Raw genomic sequence first — 8,684 nt, 5'->3', positions numbered from 1 at the left:
ATGCATATTAAAAAATGCACCGGAAGAGAATAAAGCAAGGCAGCGGAAAATAAATTGATGGTGACCATTGTGTGTGTGCATGAATAACTGTGTGCAGATGTGTGCCTGTATGCACATGAGTGCAAGACAATGTGTAAATACTGAAATGGTAATATTCAAACTATTTATTAATGAAAACAGCACAGATGGTGAATAATCAGAATGAATACCTGATCTGTAAGAAGAGGCTCCAAAGGGGAGGCTACATTTGTCTCTGATGGCAGCAGAGACATGGTGGGTGTGATATAATTCACATAAGAAACAAGATGATCTAAAAAGAGTCTGAAAGGGAAATCATATGACCTTCCTCATTGGAAGAAATGTAGGAAATATTTAGGTTAGTGCCATATTTTAAACAGTCATCTGTACCTTTGATAAAAAGGCATAAAGAGTGTTGGATTTGTTTTAAAATTAGAAGGTTAATTTTTAAGTAATACTTCCACATTGAGGTTCATGGTCTCTGTGACTCAGAATGTCATTTTACACTAGCATGAAACTAACTCTGATTTTTAACTGCTTTAAAAAAATGCATCCTGTTTTCTTCGGTCCTGCAAGTATTTTTCTTGAAGACTTTGTGTGGCAGGGACAATGCTATGTGTTTACCAAATTCCATTTCACTTTCCTCCTTTCGGGCGCATGGCAGTTTCCCAAGCTCCCTTGCACATTGTGGCCACTTGCCAGGGTAAATCACACCTAGGCCTGTCCCTTAAAAACAACTCATGCAACAATTCTTCTCGTCTCTCTTCTTCTGAAGTGGGGACTTTGGAAATCATATGTTACTGAGGTACCTATGAGATGAAGGAGGGGTGCCCAATTTGCACTGAACTTGATGTGAGCAAGAAATAAATCCTTACTGGATTAAATTACTAAAATTTCAGATTTCTTGTATTTTTCTTTTTACCAAAGTTTAGGCTAGCATATCATGACTAATTCAACTTTCAACAAACATTGTATGCTAAATCTGTATAGAAGTCTATACAAAAAGGATGTATTAAGAATTTAAAAATTTTTGTGTAAATACATTTCACAACATAAGTCAATATTTTCTATAGTACTCTTATGTCATCCCAAAATTATATATTTTCATCCCAAATATATATATATATAATGTCATCCCAAAATTATATATTATATATCTTTTGTCAGGTAAATGTTAATGAATTAATGCCAGGAAGAACAAAAATTGTTTTTGAAACACCAAAATGCAGATTGGAGAAGTTTAAATATGTTTAAGAACATTGAATAAGGCAACATTAGCTGTGATTATAGTTAATTATATGGTAACAATTTGGGGTTAACAAATTTAAGAAAATAAATCTTTGACAGTTGGAGCAGTGTTTCTTTAAAAATATTTAACTAGCAGATGAAAAGAATAATATTGTCATTTTAGATAGATAAACTCAAAGTGCTAATAGACTAAGGAATCGGAGGAATACTTCTAAACCTAATACAACTAAATTAATGTATCTTCAGTAGAAGTCATGATAACTAATTGATGGCATTTGTAATTTTCTTCTTTATAGAAATCGTCTGCAGAACTGGTAAACTTAAAAAAAAAAAAACCCTGAAGTATAAGCAATCAGGCAGCCATTAAGTTTAGTACACAGGTCACTCTGATATTACATGAAAAACAAGAAGCTACAAATCATCAGGGTGCAGTTAAAGACCATTGCCGTTATCACAGTCAACTTTAGATACATTTAATATACATTAAGATCCTTGGGTAGTTTGCAAGATTGAAAGGACTACGGACAAGTTTTCCTAAAGAAAATTGGATGCTAGCCTGTCAAATTCATTCCTGGCAATTTGTAGGAATTGTACACTACATGTGGTGCATGACATCAATTTTCAATGGACAAGATCAACTTTGAGTTGCATCATGATTATGCTATTGCCATTAACAAGCAACCAGCTTTGATTTCTGGCAGCTGTTAGAACAATGTGTACTGTACCATGATTAAGTAAAGATCGCACAATTTAATTTTAGGGCCTATTTTCCCACCACAGTAACATTTATGTTTTTTTGAAGTAAAAAAAAATTAAAGACTGACACAATTATAGACAAAGTATTCAAGGATCAGTCTAATACATTCAAATTTGAGTATTGTATTCTCTTCACAACTAAACTTTGCTGATGGAACACTAATACTACAACAGTATGAGTCAGGAATTTCTAAAATTTAGCCCCTTTTGGCTCTTTGCCCTTCCTATTCTTAGTTACTAAGGTATATATTTTTCATTGGTTTTTTTTTTTTTTTTTTGCTTTTTTTTGAGATGGAGTCTTGCTCTGTTGCCAGGCTGGAGTGCTATGGTGCGATCTCGGCTCACTGCAAACTCCACCTCCTGGGTTCAAGTGATTCTCCTGCCTCAGCCTCCTGAGCAGCTGGGATTACAGGCATGTGCCACCTTGCCTGGCCAATTTTTTTTTGTATTTTTAATAGAGACGTGGTTTCACTATGTTGCCCAGGCTGGTCTTGTACTCCTGACCTCGTGATCCTCTCGTCTCAGCCTCCCAAAGTGCTGGGATTACAGGCATGAGCCATTATTGTTTTATATTGCCTAAAGAACTAAAGAAAAAACAAGTCTGACCAATTACAGCCAAATCTTAAGACATTTGCCATAAAACTTCCCTTATGCAAAAGAAAACATAAAATCCTTAAATTTTTAGAACTTTCAGATCACTAAATTTTTGCTAGGGTATCCCTATCAGTAATCTTTAATGACGTGTCTCATTTTTTCCAGGTTGACAGGTTGAGAGAGTCAATAGCGTACTTGGTGATGGCTGTTGCCAGCATAACTTGTATAATTGTATTAAGAAAAAATGTACAGGTGCTGGAGAACAAATGGAGGTCTCTGACAAACCAGCCAGGGGAGCAAAATTATAAGCTCTTGCTTTTGTTCAATTTGTACCACTTTTCTAGATATCCATCAGAACTTCCTCAAGGTCCTCTCAGAATTAGTATCACCTTTCTTTAAATGAGCCAGTGAATATGCCAGTGTTATGCATAGAGATTGGCAAATAGTAGACACTTTACAAATGTTTGTATCTGACACAATTGCATTGTGTACACTTTTAATAAGCCTCTTAAGACATTCTGCTTGATGTTATCATTGGTAGAAGATTTGTCTCTGCTAGGAAATTGTCAGCTTGTTCAGGATGGGACTGGATTTTGTTTTCACACAACTCCTCCATTCTACATTGTTATGTCTCATGTTCAGGCTGTCTTGCATGGGCTTATTTATGGCTTTTTCCTCCTCCACTAGATTATGAGTTCTAGGAGGACTAAACTGTGTCGTCTTTATTTTTATGTTCCTCACAGTACCTAAAACTGCTTGGTACATAATGAGTCTTTAAAAACTATGTGTTGAATTTGAGCGTTATCTCCTCTGGGTAATTTTATTTTCAAAACATTCACTTTTGAATAGGACTTGTTTTATCACAGCAACTCATTTTGCAGATTAAGGAAACTGTGAATTAAACTAGAAGACATGAAAAGCTTTAAAGGGCTGCTTCAAACTTCATTAGAGATTTCACAGGAACAGTACCGTATAGTAGAATGCATACTTGTCACTTGATACCTAGTCATTTTCAGATTGTATTTTCTCTGAGAGGGTCACACACCTACCTCCTTGGGCTTTTTTTTTTTTTTAAATGCATATTTATTGTGATAAGAACACTTAATGTGAGATCTACCATATTAACACATTTTAAAACATACAATACATATTGTTAACTATCAGTACAATGTTAGACAGCAGATTGCTGGAGTTTATTCATCTTGTTTATCTGAAACCTTATGCCTATTGATTAGTAATTCACCATTTCCTCCTTCCTTGGGGGCTTTTTAAAAAATGAGAAAAAGAAGCCTTAAAGACTATATATATTTAAAAACCACAGATTCTTTATATGCAAATTTTGGCAGTGATTAACTTAAATTTACATACAAGAGAAAAGAACCCCTAGGAAGCTAAGCCAGGCATTTCAATCAGTCAAATGACTGAGCTTTTGAATTCTCAAAGAGAACTGTTTATTCATTTAATTGATTGCATATAGCTGATATCTGAGGCAGAAAACTTATCAGAAAAAGGTGAAAGGAGAGTGAAGGAAGTTTTAAAAATTACATGTTTCCTATTCTTTGACCGTCATTCCTAAAAAGTACCAATGTTGAGTTCTAGAAAGATTTAAAAAATTTCCCACTTGTTACATAAAATAGGCTCACATGTATAAAGTATGCTTTTTAAAGACATTTGGAATATGTGCTTTCAACAGACTAGGTCTACAGCACTCACCTTCCAGAGTGGCTCAATCAAGGCTGTCTTAATTTCACTTCAGAATTGAGCATTGATTTGTTCGATTATTCTGTGAAGATAATAATTTGACATCATTGGAATTGTCAAAATTAGCCCTTGAAGTTGGAAAGATTGGGACTGAAATGGGAGAGTTCCCTGACCCCCCTCACAGGATGTCAGGTGTGTCTCACCTGTTTGGCCGCTATGTGCTCAAACCTCTTACAGGAGGAGGAGCACTTAGATGGGCATGTGCAGGAGCAAGGGCAAGTGACTGTGGGCTCCAGCCCCACAGTAACCTCTAAGGGTGGGTGTCTGTGACTCTGGAAACCCCACTACATGTGTTACAGTGCTTTTTTCACTCTGCCTTCTGCAGATGGCTTAAGTGTTAACCAGCTCAGTGCCTTCTTGGTACCTAGGTCCTTGTCCAGTGTCCAGGAAGAATCAGGTCACACAGACAAATTAAAGGATGATAAATGCAGGGGATTTTATTGCCAGATGGAGGTGACTTTCAGTGGGAAGAACGGGGAGCTGGAAAGGGGATGGAGTGGAAAGATGATCTTCCCCTGGAGTTCGGTCATCCGGTGGCCCATCTCCTTTCTGACCATCCCCGGCCGAACTCCTCTTGATGTTCAGACACTCCTTCTCCTCTCTCCTGTGCCACACCACTGTTCTGCTCCTCTGCTCTTCTGCTCATAGAGCCTGGGGTTTGGGGTTTATATGGGTACAGGATATGGGAGTGTGGTGGGCCAAAAGGCAACATTTGGGTGCGAATGCAGGAATGCCTATTCCCATTTAGGGGTGTGGGTTTCCAGGCTTGAGGGTGGGGCCTTTGCTGGGGAACCACCCTCTTCTATTCAGTATTTCCCTGTCTCCTGTCTGTATCAAAACCTTGTTGTTCATTGTCTCTGTAATCCAAAAAATCAGCTAGTTTTCCAAAGGTCAGAAAAGGCCCAGCCTAGAACACCCTCAGCAACTGATTCATTTAATCTCATATTGGAGATTTTTGGTGTTTGAATGTAACCAAAATGCAAGTTAGTTGCTCACTGCATGTAAAGTCCAATTAACAAGATAGAGGTCTGATACAAAAAATGTGAATTTATTCTGAAGTTAACTTGGAGGAAGGGTACAAAGTCTCCTGCCTTTAAATGTGGCACTTCATCTTTGGAGCAGAAAGTGGATATTTTTATAAGGTAAGGGGAAATTGAGCCAGAGCAGGGGACCCCTCTACTAACTTGGTGCCTTATCTACAGAACAGTTGAGATGACACCTTCCATGGAAGAAATAATTTGTAAAAGTGGCCAAGTAGGCATGCTTTTGACATGCCCTCCTGGTGAATGAAAGCCCTGAGGCAAGAGTGGAAGTTTGAAGGTAACTCCCTGGAGGTGAGACTTCTGTGGTGGGTATGCTTTGGTCTGCAAAGTGACCGTCGACTCTCAAGGAGAGACCTATCTTGGAGCAAAGAGTTAGAAGTTGCATTGCAGGACATGTCTGGTGAGGGAGATGAGAAAGAATACATTTGCATTTTTAAAGGGCTAAGTAGGAAGTGGGAAACCAGAAAACGAGAATGGAAGAGAAAGCAGATAATAGTAATAATAATTAAACCACCTCTTAGAAAAGTGAGGGACACTCAGTTACATGAAGAGGTTAAAATGTATGCAGTTTTCTCAAGAGCCATGAATAAAATTACAATTAGAAGCCAACAGTTAGCAGATATCTTCCCTGAAGAATTCATCTACGGAAAATCTAGTTTTGAGATCTTATGGATAAAGACCAACTCTGTCTTTGTAAAGGTACTTCGGTAATATCAAAGTTAGACCTCATTCTATTCTGCTGATTGATCTGTCAAACATAATTTCTCATCTAAATTGAGACACTTGAGAGTGAAGGGTGCTCTGTAAATAAACACACAAAAATCACAATCATATTCCAGTGCTGTCTCAAGGCATATATGACCATCACACCAATAGAAATTCTCATATTATACCTAGTTCTATTACCACCTGTGCAAACCCAAAGTGTCTGAGACAGGTATCCGTCAATTTACGAAGTTTATTTTGCCAAGGTTAATGATGTGTCTGTGACACAGCCTCAGGGGATTCTGATGACATGTGCCCAAGGTGGTCGTGGCACAGCTTGGTTTTATACATTGTAGGGAGACAAGAGACATCAATCAACATGTGAAGATGTACTTTGGTTTGGTCCAAAAAGGCAGGACAACTTGAAGCTGGGTTGGAGGGGGTGCTTCCAGGTCATGCGTAGATAAGAAACAAAGGTTGTATTCTTTTGGGCTTTGATTAGCCTTTCACTAAATACACAATCTACATGTGAGAAAGGGGTAAAGTAATAGTCACTTATGTCTTAGTCTGGCTCAGTGAATCTGCATTTTTACATAAACAACAGGTCAGAGGAAGAAATGATACACATTTGTCTCAGGTGAGCAGAGGGATGACTTTGAGTTCTGTCCTTTGTCCCTCGCCTATGAAGATAAGCTATCAATTTACATTACCAGGGTGAAGTTCAGCAGAACTGTTTTAGGGTAAAGATCTTGAAGCCCACAAGGAATTTCCTTATGGCTTAATTGTGAGGAGGTATGTAGCTTTTTTTTTTTTTTTAAGAGTTCATAACTCTTAAATTATTTTGTAATTTATAGACAACTTCTGACTTGCCCTTTGAAAGTTAATTATAATTGACGACTGCTTTTCTTAGATGCTTCTGAAGCCCAAGACAGGGGCAGAATGTAGTTCTTGATTTAAAAAAACAGAAAGGGAAGGAGGATGACCTTAACTACAAATAATATTCCACTGCAACATTATTGCTGTAAAACTTCCAAGCTGGCTGTTCTTCCAGATGCTCTCTTTTGATGGCGGTAGTGGCTGACAGTTTTATATTTACATGTTCAAAACAATTAATGCTTCCATTTATTCATTTATTCATAGATTCTCTGAGGTTCCCGTAGAACCAAACCACCTTCTGTCATGGCACTTTGTAGTCGTTTCATCGAGTCTAAGGCTGCCTCCCATGGGGTTGGTTGGTAGACCATGAAGTTGATTCCCGCCTCTAAGCATCTCTGTGCCAGTACTCGTCCTATACTCTCACAAGCCACCACATTTCTGGTACTATAAAGGTGCTTTTTAATAGCCCATTCACGAGTGGATGCCGAAACCACAACCTTCCCATTTTGATGCTCCACAAGTGCTTCTACATGACGCTGAGTCCTTATAACTCGCAACCTGTGCCAGAACTCACGGGAGGGCCACACCATCCGCTAGCCCCGCTCTTTCCTGGCTACAGATAGAAGCTCCAGGTTCCGGGGGTTCCGATTGGTGAACTCTGGGGCGACAGCTTCATTTTCCACCGGGTGCACTTCAAGTTTCGCCGCCGGCTTGGAGCTGGTTGAGAGGGCTGCGAACCTGCACCCAGGGTTCCTGCAAACGGAGAACCCCCAGAACCGCGACCGAAGCGCCATCGCTGAGACGATCTCGGAAAAGCCTTGCCTCTTTTTCCTCAGGGACGACTCACTCGCTCGCCTGCCGCAGTCATATGAAGTCAGGGAAAAGCCTTTGGTTGCTGTAGATCCCCAAACTCTCGGTATGTAGCTTTTTAAATCTTCATAGCTATCTTATTTAGAATAAAATGGGAGGCAGGTTCGCTTGATGCGATTCCCAGTTTGACTTTCCCTTTGGCTTAGTGACTTTGGGGCCCTGAGATTTATTATCCTTTCACACCTGCATCCTTCTTTACTTCTTTTCTCTCTTCCTCCCCGCTTTCTTCTTCTTCCTTCTCCTCCTCCTCCTTCTTCTCTTTTACCTCTCTCTTACTATTTCTCTCCTTTTGCTTCTTTTCTTGTCTAGAGTCTAGACTAATACCATATTGGGAGGTTTTCAAAAAAGAAACTGTCTTTTTTTTATTTGAAGAAACGGTAGAATACTGTGTTTTACTTACTACACATACAACTATGTTATAGGAATAAGGGAAACTATACAATTATTTTAAGTATTTTCCTTTCATTTCCACTTCTATTGCATCCCTGAACTCCTTCTCCCTTTTGACTTGGGTTCACAGTCATTTTTTGTGCCTGTAAGACCCTCAATATGCTGAGTATAGCAGAAGAGAGACTGCAAGAATCTGAGAGATTCTGATCATCAACATAAGAAATGGCACAAAAGGACTTAGAGATTGGAAGAGTTTGGTCAGACAGGGATAAGGGATGTAAGAAGAAAGTCAGGAGTTCTGTTAAATTTTGCAAATAGAAAGGTTTAAGAGATGTGGGTAGTTACTTTTGAAAGTGAAACTTTGAGGGAGTTTGGAAAGTTTTACTCTCTGACATGCAAATTAATTCTAATACATCTTTAGGT

General features: G+C 38.7%; 1 pseudogene; it reads right to left on the bottom strand.

The window, feature by feature from the left end:
• Positions 1-6,967: 6,967 nt before the first annotated feature.
• Positions 6,968-7,873, bottom strand: LOC105496892 (large ribosomal subunit protein uL18m pseudogene; annotated as a pseudogene).
• Between the last annotated feature and the right edge of the window lie 811 nt (positions 7,874-8,684).

Source organism: Macaca nemestrina, chromosome 10 (assembly GCF_043159975.1).
Source record: "Macaca nemestrina isolate mMacNem1 chromosome 10, mMacNem.hap1, whole genome shotgun sequence".
Taxonomy (NCBI): domain Eukaryota; kingdom Metazoa; phylum Chordata; class Mammalia; order Primates; family Cercopithecidae; genus Macaca; species Macaca nemestrina.
The sequence above is the reverse complement of the archived record's forward strand: the minus strand, read 5'-3'. Positions and strand labels throughout refer to the sequence as shown.